The sequence below is a fragment of the Dendrobates tinctorius genome, unplaced genomic scaffold (assembly GCF_039654945.1).
Source record: "Dendrobates tinctorius isolate UK_male_01 unplaced genomic scaffold, ASM3965494v1 ptg000204l, whole genome shotgun sequence".
Taxonomy (NCBI): domain Eukaryota; kingdom Metazoa; phylum Chordata; class Amphibia; order Anura; family Dendrobatidae; genus Dendrobates; species Dendrobates tinctorius.
In genome coordinates, this window is record NW_027361871.1 from 533782 (window position 1) to 546649 (window position 12868).

Genomic DNA, 12868 nt, shown 5'->3' on the forward strand with positions numbered 1-12868 from the left:
TGTCCCTCCAGGGCAGTCGGAGGAGAGAAGCTGCTGGGGACCGTGCAGAGCGGTAGAGTATATACCCAAGACCTGTCCCTCCAGGGCAGTGGGAGGAGAGAAGCTGCTGGGGACCGGGCAGAGTATATACCCAAGACCTGTCCCTCCAGGGCAGCGGGAGGAGAGAAGCTGCTGGGGACCGTGCAGAGCGGTAGAGTATATAGCTCAAGACCTGTCCCTCCAGGGCAGCGGGAGGAGAGAAGCTGCTGGGGACCGTGCAGAGTGGTAGAGTATATAGCCCAAGACCAGTCACTCCAGGGCAGCGGGAGGAGAGAAGCTGCTGGGGACCGTGGAGAGTGGTAGAGTATATAGCTCAAGACCTGTCCCTCCAGGGCAGCGGGAGGAGAGAAGCTGCTGGGGACCGTGCAGAGCGGTAGAGTATATACCCAAGACCTGTCCCTCCAGGGCAGTGGGAGGAGAGAAGCTGCCGGGGACCGTGCAGAGCGGTAGAGTATATACCCAAGACCTGTCCCTCCAGGGCAGTGGGAGGAGAGAAGCTGCCGGGGACCGTGCAGAGCAGTAGAGTATATACCCAAGACCTGTCCCTCCAGGGCAGTGGGAGGAGAGAAGCTGCTGGGGACCGTGCAGAGCGGTAGAGTATATACCCAAGACCAATCACTCCAGGGCAGCGGGAGGAGAGAAGCTGCTGGGGACCGTGCAGAGCGGTAGAGTATATACCCAAGACCTGTCTCTCCAGGGCAGCGGGAGGAGAGAAGCTGCTGGGGACCGGGCAGAGCGGTACAGTATATACCCAAGACCTGTCCCTCCAAGGCAGCGGGAGGAGAGAAGCTGCTGGGGACCGTGCAGAGCGGTAGAGTATATACCCAAGACCTGTCCCTCCAGGGCAGTGGGAGGAGAGAAGCTGCTGGGGACCGTGCAGAGCGGTAGAGTATATACCCAAGACCTGTCCCTCCAGGGCAGCGGGAGGAGAGAAGCTGCTGGGGACCGTGCAGAGCGGTAGAGTATACAGCCCAAGACCTGTCCCTCCAGGGCAGCAGGAGGAGAGAAGCTGCTGGGGACCGTGCAGAGCGGTACAGTATATAGCCCAAGACCTGTCCCTCCAGGGCAGCGGGAGGAGAGAAGCTGCTGGGGACCGTGCAGAGCGGTAGAGTATATAGCCCAAGACCTGTCCCTCCAGGGCAGCGGGAGGAGAGAAGCTGCTGGGGACTGAGCAGAGCGGTAGAGTATATAGCCCAAGACCTGTCCCTCCAGGGCAGCGGGAGGAGAGAAGCTGCTGGGGACCGTGCAGAGCGGTAGAGTATATACCCAAGACCAATCACTCCAGGGCAGCGGGAAGAGAGAAGCTGCTGGGGACCGTGCAGAGCGGTAGAGTATATACCCAAGACCTGTCCCTCCAGGGCAGCGGGAGGAGAGAAGCTGCTGGGGACCGGGCAGAGCGGTAGAGTATATACCCAAGACCTGTCCCTCCAGGGCAGCGGGAGGAGAGAAGCTCCTGGGGACCGGGCAGAGCGGTACAGTATATACCCAAGACCTGTCCCTCCAAGGCAGCGGGAGGAGAGAAGCTGCTGGGGACCGTGCAGAGCGGTAGAGTATATACCCAAGACCTGTCCCTCCAGGGCAGTGGGAGGAGAGAAGCTGCTGGGGACCGTGCAGAGCGGTAGAGTATATACCCAAGACCTGTCCCTCCAGGGCAGCGGGAGGAGAGAAGCTGCTGGGGACCGTGCAGAGCGGTAGAGTATACAGCCCAAGACCTGTCCCTCCAGGGCAGCGGGAGGAGAGAAGCTGCTGGGGACCGTGCAGAGCGGTACAGTATATAGCCCAAGACCTGTCCCTCCAGGGCAGCGGGAGGAGAGAAGCTGCTGGGGACCGTGCAGAGCGGTAGAGTATATAGCCCAAGACCTGTCCCTCCAGGGCAGCGGGAGGAGAGAAGCTGCTGGGGACTGAGCAGAGCGGTAGAGTATATAGCCCAAGACCTGTCCCTCCAGGGCAGCGGGAGGAGAGAAGCTGCTGGGGACCGTGCAGAGCGGTAGAGTATATAGCCCAAGACCTGTCCCTCCAGGGCAGTCGGAGGAGAGAAGCTGCTGGGGACCGTGCAGAGCGGTAGAGTATATACCCAAGACCTGTCCCTCCAGGGCAGTGGGAGGAGAGAAGCTGCTGGGGACCGGGCAGAGTATATACCCAAGACCTGTCCCTCCAGGGCAGCGGGAGGAGAGAAGCTGCTGGGGACCGTGCAGAGCGGTAGAGTATATAGCTCAAGACCTGTCCCTCCAGGGCAGCGGGAGGAGAGAAGCTGCTGGGGACCGTGCAGAGTGGTAGAGTATATAGCCCAAGACCAGTCACTCCAGGGCAGCGGGAGGAGAGAAGCTGCTGGGGACCGTGGAGAGTGGTAGAGTATATAGCTCAAGACCTGTCCCTCCAGGGCAGCGGGAGGAGAGAAGCTGCTGGGGACCGGGCAGAGCGGTAGAGTATATACCCAAGACCTGTCCCTCCAGGGCAGCGGGAGGAGAGAAGCTGCTGGGGACCGGGCAGAGCGGTAGAGTATATACCCAAGACCTGTCCCTCCAGGACAGCGGGAGGAGAGAAGCTGCTGGGGACCGTGCAGAGCGGTAGAGTATATACCCAAGACCTGTCCCTCCAGGGCAGCGGGAGGAGAGAAGCTGCTGGGGACCGGGAAGAGTGGTACAGTATATACCCAAGACCTGTCCCTCCAGGGCAGCGGGAGGAGAGAAGCTGCTGGGGACCGTGCAGAGCGGTAGAGTATATACCCAAGACCTGTCCCTCCAGGGCAGCGGGAGGAGAGAAGCTGCTGGGGACCGTGCAGAGCGGTAGAGTATATACCCAAGACCTGTCCCTCCAGGGCAGCGGGAGGAGAGAAGCTGCTGGGGACCGGGCAGAGCGGTACAGTATATACCCAAGACCTGTCCCTCCAGGGCAGCGGGAGGAGAGAAGCTGCTGGGGACCGGGCAGAGCGGTAGAGTATATACCCAAGACCTGTCCCTCCAGGGCAGCGGGAGGAGAGAAGCTGCTGGGGACCGGGCAGAGCGGTAGAGTATATACCCAAGACCTGTCCCTGCAGGGCAGCGGGAGGAGAGAAGCTGCTGGGGACCGGGCAGAGTATATACCCAAGACCTGTCCCTCCAGGGCAGTGGGAGGAGAGAAGCTGCTGGGGACCGTGCAGAGCGGTACAGTATATACCCAAGACCTGTCCCTCCAGGGCAGTGGGAGGAGAGAAGCTGCCGGGGACCGTGCAGAGCGGTAGAGTATATACCCAAGACCTGTCCCTGCAGGGCAGCGGGAGGAGAGAAGCTGCTGGGGACCGTGCAGAGCGGTAGAGTATATACCCAAGACCTGTCCCTGCAGGGCAGCGGGAGGAGAGAAGCTGCTGGGGACCGTGCAGAGCGGTACAGTATATACCCAAGACCTGTCCCTCCAGGGCAGCGGGAGGAGAGAAGCTGCTGGGGACCGTGCAGAGCGGTAGAGTATATACCCAAGACCTGTCCCTCCAGGGCAGCGGGAGGAGAGAAGCTGCTGGGGACCGGGCAGAGCGGTACAGTATATACCCAAGACCTGTCCCTCCAGGGCAGCGGGAGGAGAGAAGCTGCTGGGGACCGTGCAGAGCGGTAGAGTATATACCCAAGACCTGTCCCTCCAGGGCAGCGGGAGGAGAGAAGCTGCTGGGGACCGGGCAGAGCGGTAGAGTATATACCCAAGACCTGTCCCTCCAGGGCAGCGGGAGGAGAGAAGCTGCTGGGGACCGTGCAGAGCGGTAGAGTATATACCCAAGACCTGTCCCTCCAGGGCAGCGGGAGGAGAGAAGCTGCTGGGGACCGGGCAGAGCGGTAGAGTATATACCCAAGACCTGTCCCTCCAGGACAGCGGGAGGAGAGAAGCTGCTGGGGACCGTGCAGAGCGGTAGAGTATATACCCAAGACCTGTCCCTCCAGGGCAGCGGGAGGAGAGAAGCTGCTGGGGACCAGGCAGAGCGGTACAGTATATACCCAAGACCTGTCCCTCCAGGGCAGCGGGAGGAGAGAAGCTGCTGGGGACCGGGCAGAGCGGTAGAGTATATACCCAAGACCTGTCCCTGCAGGGCAGCGGGAGGAGAGAAGCTGCTGGGGACCGGGCAGAGTATATACCCAAGACCTGTCCCTCCAGGGCAGTGGGAGGAGAGAAGCTGCCGGGGACCGTGCAGAGCGGTACAGTATATACCCAAGACCTATCCCTGCAGGGCAGCGGGAGGAGAGAAGCTGCTGGGGACCGTGCAGAGCGGTACAGTATATACCCAAGACCTGTCCCTCCAGGGCAGTGGGAGGAGAGAAGCTGCCGGGGACCGTGCAGAGCGGTAGAGTATATACCCAAGACCTGTCCCTGCAGGGCAGCGGGAGGAGAGAAGCTGCTGGGGACCGTGCAGAGCGGTACAGTATATACCCAAGACGGGCCCTCCAGGGCAGCGGGAGGAGAGAAGCTGCTGGGGACCGTGCAGAGCGGTAGAGTATATACCCAAGACCTGTCCCTCCAGGGCAGCGGGAGGAGAGAAGCTGCTGGGGACCGGGCAGAGCGGTAGAGTATATACCCAAGACCTGTCCCTCCAGGGCAGCGGGAGGAGAGAAGCTGCTGGGGACCGTGCAGAGCGGTAGAGTATATACCCAAGACCTGTCCCTCCAGGGCAGCGGGAGGAGAGAAGCTGCTGGGGACCGGGCAGAGCGGTAGAGTATATACCCAAGACCTGTCCCTCCAGGGCAGCGGGAGGAGAGAAGCTGCTGGGGACCGGGCAGAGCGGTAGAGTATATACCCAAGACCTGTCCCTCCAGGGCAGCGGGAGGAGAGAAGCTGCTGGGGACCGTGCAGAGCGGTAGAGTATATACCCAAGACCTGTCCCTCCAGGGCAGCGGGAGGAGAGAAGCTGCTGGGGACCGGGCAGAGCGGTAGAGTATATACCCAAGACCTGTCCCTCCAGGACAGCGGGAGGAGAGAAGCTGCTGGGGACCGTGCAGAGCGGTAGAGTATATACCCAAGACCTGTCCCTCCAGGGCAGCGGGAGGAGAGAAGCTGCTGGGGACCGGGCAGAGCGGTACAGTATATACCCAAGACCTGTCCCTCCAGGGCAGCGGGAGGAGAGAAGCTGCTGGGGACCGGGCAGAGCGGTAGAGTATATACCCAAGACCTGTCCCTGCAGGGCAGCGGGAGGAGAGAAGCTGCTGGGGACCGTGCAGAGCGGTACAGTATATACCCAAGACCTGTCCCTCCAGGGCAGTGGGAGGAGAGAAGCTGCCGGGGACCGTGCAGAGCGGTACAGTATATACCCAAGACCTGTCCCTGCAGGGCAGCGGGAGGAGAGAAGCTGCTGGGGACCGTGCAGAGCGGTACAGTATATACCCAAGACCTGTCCCTCCAAGGCAGCGGGAGGAGAGAAGCTGCTGGGGACCGTGCAGAGCGGTACAGTATATACCCAAGACCTGTCCCTCCAGGGCAGCGGGAGGAGAGAAGCTGCTGGGGACCGGGCAGAGCGGTACAGTATATACCCAATACCTGTCCCTCCAGGGCAGCGGGAGGAGAGAAGCTGCCGGGGACCGTGCAGAGCGGTACAGTATATACCCAAGACCTGTCCCTGCAGGGCAGCGGGAGGAGAGAAGCTGCTGGGGACCGTGCAGAGCGGTAGAGTATATACCCAAGACCTGTCCCTCCAGGGCAGCGGGAGGAGAGAAGCTGCTGGGGACCGTGCAGAGCGGTACAGTATATACCCAATACCTGTCCCTCCAGGGCAGCGGGAGGAGAGAAGCTGCCGGGGACAGTGCAGAGCGGTACAGTATATACCCAAGACCTGTCCCTGCAGGGCAGCGGGAGGAGAGAAGCTGCTGGGGACCGTGCAGAGCGGTAGAGTATATACCCAATACCTGTCCCTCCAGGGCAGCGGGAGGAGAGAAGCTGCCGGGGACCGTGCAGAGCGGTACAGTATATACCCAAGACCTGTCCCTGCAGGGCAGCGGGAGGAGAGAAGCTGCTGGGGACCGTGCAGAGCGGTACAGTATATACCCAAGACCTGTCCCTCCAGGGCAGCGGGAGGAGAGAAGCTGCCGGGGACCGTGCAGAGCGGTACAGTATATAGCCCAAGACCTGTCCCTGCAGGGCAGCGGGAGGAGAGAAGCTGCTGGGGACCGTGCAGAGCGGTACAGTATATACCCAAGACCTGTCCCTCCAGGGCAGTGGGAGGAGAGAAGCTGCCGGGGACCGTGCAGAGCGGTAGAGTATATACCCAAGACCTGTCCCTGCAGGGCAGCGGGAGGAGAGAAGCTGCTGGGGACCGTGCAGAGCGGTAGAGTATATACCCAAGACCTGTCCCTGCAGGGCAGCGGGAGGAGAGAAGCTGCTGGGGACCGTGCAGAGCGGTACAGTATATACCCAAGACCTGTCCCTCCAGGGCAGTGGGAGGAGAGAAGCTGCCGGGGACCGTGCAGAGCGGTAGAGTATATACCCAAGACCTGTCCCTGCAGGGCAGCGGGAGGAGAGAAGCTGCTGGGGACCGTGCAGAGCGGTAGAGTATATACCCAAGACCTGTCCCTGCAGGGCAGCGGGAGGAGAGAAGCTGCTGGGGACCGTGCAGAGCGGTAGAGTATATACCCAAGACCTGTCCCTCCAGGGCAGCGGGAGGAGAGAAGCTGCTGGGGACCGTGCAGAGCGGTAGAGTATATACCCAAGACCTGTCCCTCCAGGGCAGCGGGAGGAGAGAAGCTGCTGGGGACCGGGCAGAGCGGTAGAGTATATACCCAAGACCTGTCCCTCCAGGGCAGCGGGAGGAGAGAAGCTGCTGGGGACCGGGCAGAGCGGTACAGTATATACCCAAGACCTGTCCCTCCAGGGCAGCGGGAGGAGAGAAGCTGCTGGGGACCGTGCAGAGCGGTAGAGTATATACCCAAGACCTGTCCCTCCAGGGCAGCGGGAGGAGAGAAGCTGCCGGGGACCGTGCAGAGCGGTAGAGTATATACCCAATACCTGTCCCTCCAGGGCAGCGGGAGGAGAGAAGCTGCTGGGGACCGTGCAGAGCGGTAGAGTATATACCCAAGACCTGTCCCTCCAGGGCAGCGGGAGGAGAGAAGCTGCTGGGGACCGTGCAGAGCGGTAGAGTATATACCCAAGACCTGTCCCTCCAGGGCAGCGGGAGGAGAGAAGCTGCCGGGGACCGGGCAGAGCGGTAGAGTATATACCCAAGACCTGTCCCTCCAGGGCAGCGGGAGGAGAGAAGCTGCCGGGGACCGGGCAGAGCGGTAGAGTATATACCCAAGACCTGTCCCTCCAGGGCAGCGGGAGGAGAGAAGCTGCTGGGGACCGGGCAGAGCGGTACAGTATATACCCAAGACCTGTCCCTCCAGGGCAGCGGGAGGAGAGAAGCTGCTGGGGACCGTGCAGAGCGGTAGAGTATATACCCAAGACCTGTCCCTCCAGGGCAGCGGGAGGAGAGAAGCTGCTGGGGACCGTGCAGAGCGGTACAGTATATACCCAAGACCTGTCCCTCCAGGGCAGCGGGAGGAGAGAAGCTGCCGGGGACCGGGCAGAGCGGTAGAGTATATACCCAAGACCTGTCCCTCCAGGGCAGCGGGAGGAGAGAAGCTGCTGGGGACCGTGCAGAGCGGTAGAGTATATACCCAAGACCTGTCCCTCCAGGGCAGCGGGAGGAGAGAAGCTGCTGGGGACCGGGCAGAGCGGTAGAGTATATACCCAAGACCTGTCCCTGCAGGGCAGCGGGAGGAGAGAAGCTGCTGGGGACCGTGCAGAGCGGTAGAGTATATACCCAAGACCTGTCCCTCCAGGGCAGCGGGAGGAGAGAAGCTGCTGGGGACCGGGCAGAGCGGTAGAGTATATACCCAAGACCTGTCCCTGCAGGGCAGCGGGAGGAGAGAAGCTGCTGGGGACCGGGCAGAGCGGTAGAGTATATACCCAAGACCTGTCCCTCCAAGGCAGCGGGAGGAGAGAAGCTGCTGGGGACCGGGCAGAGCGGTAGAGTATATACCCAAGACCTGTCCCTGCAGGGCAGCGGGAGGAGAGAAGCTGCTGGGGACCGGGCAGAGCGGTAGAGTATATACCCAAGACCTGTCCCTCCAAGGCAGCGGGAGGAGAGAAGCTGCTGGGGACCGGGCAGAGCGGTAGAGTATATACCCAAGACCTGTCCCTCCAGGGCAGCGGGAGGAGAGAAGCTGCTGGGGACCGGGCAGAGCGGTAGAGTATATACCCAAGACCTGTCCCTCCAGGGCAGCGGGAGGAGAGAAGCTGCTGGGGACCGGGCAGAGCGGTAGAGTATATACCCAAGACCTGTCCCTCCAGGGCAGCGGGAGGAGAGAAGCTGCTGGGGACCGGGCAGAGCCGGTGCCTAATACGGGGTGCTCCTGGATCGGTCGCACGCATCAACACTGTCAGGTTCCCTGTGAATTCTATTTACCTGCAGATTAACCCTGTATGTGCAGGTATACAGCATTCCTGGAGGTGACAGATTCCGTGCAGTCACCCTACCTCCCCAGCAGAACCAATACCAGTAATCCCAGCTCTCCCACTCGGCTCTCATGCGTTGCGCCCTCTGCCAGTGCAGCACCAGGCTCGGCCTCTGCTGCCCCATACCATTTGGTTGCGGACAGATCCGGCGCGTAACTTCCACATAGCCCACGTGACTCCCTACTCTGCTCTGTCACTCGCTGGGGCAGCGTATTCGTCCTAAGCTAACATCCCAGTGACATTTATTAGGACGCTACTGAAAGTTACACGCACACGTTCTATGCACTTTACGGTAAACCCAGCACCTTGGCGTCGCTTGCGAGGATGTGGTTAGTTCCTTCGAGCATGCGCACTTCACGCACTATTCTCAGGAACAGGTCACGTCACAGTGCTTGCAGAGCGCATGCGCATTACAGATGCATATGACGTAATGCTTAGATTTCCGTAGAGGGGAGTGTCGCTGTATGCACATGAACAGGTCAATCGGGACTCACAAAAGCGTGACTGTGAGCCCGACCATTGCCCCGTCTGTGACGTGGCGGCCCCCGCCTCCTGGAGCCGCACGTCATGAAGTCGCCTGAGTGTGCACGGGGCAGACGGGGCTTCCTTATTCCTCAATTATTTGCAACATATGTTTTTACATGTTAACAAGCAGAAATGATGCCAGTGGGAGGATGCAGAGCGGTGCCCAGTGTGTGTACGGTCGCTGGAGTGGTGCCAGTAACCTTAGCTCGCTGCACCTAACACTACACTCACCACCCTCAGCGCCACTTCACTCCTGCACCGCCATCTTGTCACCGCACACGTTGCGAATTTGCTCTTGTAAAAATCTGCCCGGATTCTTCCTCTCTTGGCAGAAGACGCAGTTGAAAATCCACGAGGTTTTGATGTGGATTTTCATGCGTGTGGATTTGGAAGCTAAATAAAGATCTATTAATAAAAAAAGAATTGTGATGTCATTCCCTTCTCCAACCCCTTCATTTACCTTCTCCATTGAAGACCACAATATCATTACATACCAAATATAACGTTTACACACAAAACAAACATAAGTGAATATAATCTATATAAGTATATATATATATATATATGTCCTTCACAGATAAAAGCAGCACACCATGTAAGCTTCAATAAAGTGCTGCTTGAGAAAGGTTCACACCCACTGGACCGAAACGTTGCTGCATGGGCACATAGCCAGATGGGCTATTAAATAGCACTTTACTGAAGCTTACATGGTGTGCTGCTTTCATCTGTGAAGGACTATTTGGAGGTTTGGTATATGCCGGGAAGGCTGGCACCCGAATGTCTTTTCTTTTTTTGGGCTGCGTTTTCAACTTCTTCCTTTCTAAACAGAAAATACCAAGCCTGAGGTTTATTAACCCCAGAGTTTTTTTCGGTTTTGCGTTTTCATTTTTCTTTCCCGTCATTCCCAAAGCCATAACTTTTTTTTATTTTTTCGTCAGTATGGCCACCTGAAGGCTTATTTTTTGCGGGACAAGTTGTACTTTTGAACGACACCATTGGTTTTACCATGTTGTTAACTAGAACACAGGAAAAAAATTCCAAGTGCGGTGAAATTGCAAACAAAAGTGCAATCCAACACAGATGTATGGAGGACTCAGGTTGTGGATGGCTTTGTATGTCATGGTTAGGGTTTTGAACTGGAGTCTTTGGGTAATGGGGAGCCAGTGCAGGGATTGACAGAGGGGAGAGGCCAGGGAATAGCGGGGGGACAGGTGGATTAGTCGGGCAGCAGAGATTAGAATAGATTGGAGGGGTGCAAAAGTGTTAGAGGGGAGGCCACAGAGCAGGAGGTTGCAGTAATCAAGGTGGGAGATGAGGGCATGGACTAGGGTTTTTGCAGATTCTTGGTTGAGGAATGTACGGATCCGTGAAATGTTTTTGAGTTGAAGTTAACAGGAAGTGGAAAGGGCTTGGATATGTGGTTTGAAAGAGAGATCAGTGTCAAGTATTACCCCGAGGCAGCGAGCTTGTGGGCCTGGAGAGAGCGGGCAGCCATTTACTTTAATGGATAGGTCCATTGGGGGGGGTCGCGTGAGATGGGGGAAAGATGATGAATTCTGTTTTGTCCATATTAAGTTTTAGAAATCTAGCGGAGAAGAAGGATGAAATAGCAGACAGACATTGAGGGATTCTGTTTAGTAGTGAAGTGATATCTGGTCCAGAGATGTAGATCTGTGTGTCATCAGCATAGAGGTGATACTGAAAGCTATGAGATTCAATGAGCTGTCTGAGGCCGAAGATGTAAATGGAGAAGAGCAGGGCCCTAGGACTGAACCTTGCGGGACCCCGATGGATAGGGGGCGCGGTGAGGAGGTGGTGTGTGAGTGGGACAAGCTGAATCTCCGGTCTGTTAGGTATGTCGCGATCAAGATAGGGCCAAGTCTGTGATACCAAGAGATGAGAGGGTCTGTAGTAATGGGGAATGGTCAACTGTGTCAAAGGCAGAGGATAGGTCCAGGAGGAGGATAACAGAGTAGCGTCGCTTGGTCTTGGTGGTTAATAGGTCATTGGTGATCTTAGTTAGGGCAGTTTCAGAGGATTGGTGTGGCTGGAAGCCAGATTGTAAGCAGTCAAGGAGGGAGCAAGAAGAGAGGTGGGAGGACAGTTCAAGATGGACGTGTTGTTGCAGTAGTTTTGAGGCATAGGGGAGAAGTGATATAACGCAATAGCTAGATACAGAGGATGGGTCAAGAGAGGGCTTTTTGAGGATAGGTGTGATTGAGGCATGTTTAAAGCTTGAAGTGTGAATAGCGTAATGGCTTGTGAAATTTAGGAAAAACACATGAGATGCTTAGCACAAAATTTGGCCAAAAAATTTGAGCCCATCCACCAACGTTAAGGTGATCTCATCGAATGGGTCCCTGACTTAACTGCCTAGTGTGAACACTTACCTCTGGCTAATTGTCATGATCCAGTTTTGGATTTGTGTCACAGTCTGGACTCTGTTATATAAACCTTTTTCCTTTCTGGCCTCAGGGGTTTATATGGAGTTTTGCCCCCGGTGGCCGTTGGTATTACTACAACTGTAGTTGGTCGGCTGCTGGGTTTTTGCCCCCGTTGGCAGCTGGTGTTACTACATGTTTAATTAGTCAGCAGGTGGTGACCTCCCCCCTCCTTCCTATAAAAGGTCATCAGCTGCTGCTGCTCCCTGTTGGCAATACTGGTCATTTGCGATGCTAACCAACCTTGGTGAAGACTGGACCTACCTGGTGGAGAGGGGGTTCAGCTTATATGGAGCAATGGTGATGCTGCTGGATGCTGATCGGGTGCCTTCCTCTGCTGCTTGGAGCATTAGTAGCAGATAAAGCTAAGTTTGGGTTTTTAGTTGCTTTAACCCCATGGTGTCTGTTTTATTTTCCCTTGTGTATTGTTTGGTGCAGTTCACTTTATTCCATGTCTCACCTCCTGGGGAGGGAGTTGTGGGTTTAGCTCAGGGCTAAACAGGAGATAGGGACAGGTCGGGGACTTGGGCCTCACTACCTTCAAGTGTACCCCCAAGTTAAGGAAAGTCAGGGCACCTCCTTAGCCTGAGGGACAGTTCAGAGGCCCAGGTTCCACGTCTCCTGCTTTTTCCCTATTGCCCTGTTACATTATTACCAACCGTGGCCTGCTTTTTCCCTACTGCCCCGTGATATTATTACCAACCGTGGCCTGCAGTTGACATTATTACCAACCGATGTAGCCTGCAGTTCGTCGTGGTGTGAGGGCATGTTTTAGCTGTGAGACCAGGTTCCACGTCTCCTGCTTTTTCCCTACTGCCCCGTGACACTAATATCTTGGTAAAACCTATATTTGTAGGAAGGTCGGAACCAAATGTGATTGGATGCAATTAAAACCACAGCATGGTGAAGGGCTTAGTGCTCAGTCAGAAAGCTAGCATACAAATTACAGAAAAACTGACGGCAATTGCAACCATTTCCTCATTTTGATATGTAAGCTGTTTTTTGGTATGCACTTGTTCGGACTAGTTCTTGATGTGCCGTCAGTTTTCTGTTATGCGGGGATGTGCAGGAGTCTGTGCGGGGGTATGCCGGGCTGTGCGGAATCCCCGGCTGACTTGAGGTAATCTGACAGCATGGTAAAAAGTTCAGAAACTTTCCCACGCTATCAAGTTCACTTCAGGTCAGCCAGGGACTCCACGCAGCCTCAGTGATGTATGCGGCGGTATGCGGGTCTGTGTTAGGGTATGCGTGGGTATGCGGGGCTGTGCGGAGTTGCCGGCTGGCCTGAGGTGATCTGAGAGCATGGGAAAAAGTTCAGAAACTTTCCCACGTTATTGAGTTCACTTAAGGTCAGCCAGGGAGTCTGCGCAGCCTCAGTGACGTCAGCGGTAGTCCCCGGCTGACCTGAGGTAATCTGACAT

General features: G+C 57.0%; 1 protein-coding gene across 8 annotated transcripts in view; it reads right to left on the bottom strand.

The window, feature by feature from the left end:
• Window positions 1–8841, bottom strand: part of LOC141057365 (tRNA N6-adenosine threonylcarbamoyltransferase, mitochondrial-like) — a 212344-nt gene extending 203503 nt beyond the window's left edge. For 5 of the 8 annotated variants that reach the window (XM_073553951.1, XM_073553953.1, XM_073553946.1 and 2 more), the window contains exon 1: window positions 8608–8730. The gene's annotated coding sequence lies outside the window, so the exon portion shown is untranslated. Of the gene's footprint in view, window positions 1–8431; window positions 8731–8754 lie in introns of those variants that run through there. The other 3 variants (XM_073553949.1, XM_073553947.1, XM_073553948.1) reach the window with 3 other exon arrangements.
• Between the last annotated feature and the right edge of the window lie 4027 nt (window positions 8842–12868).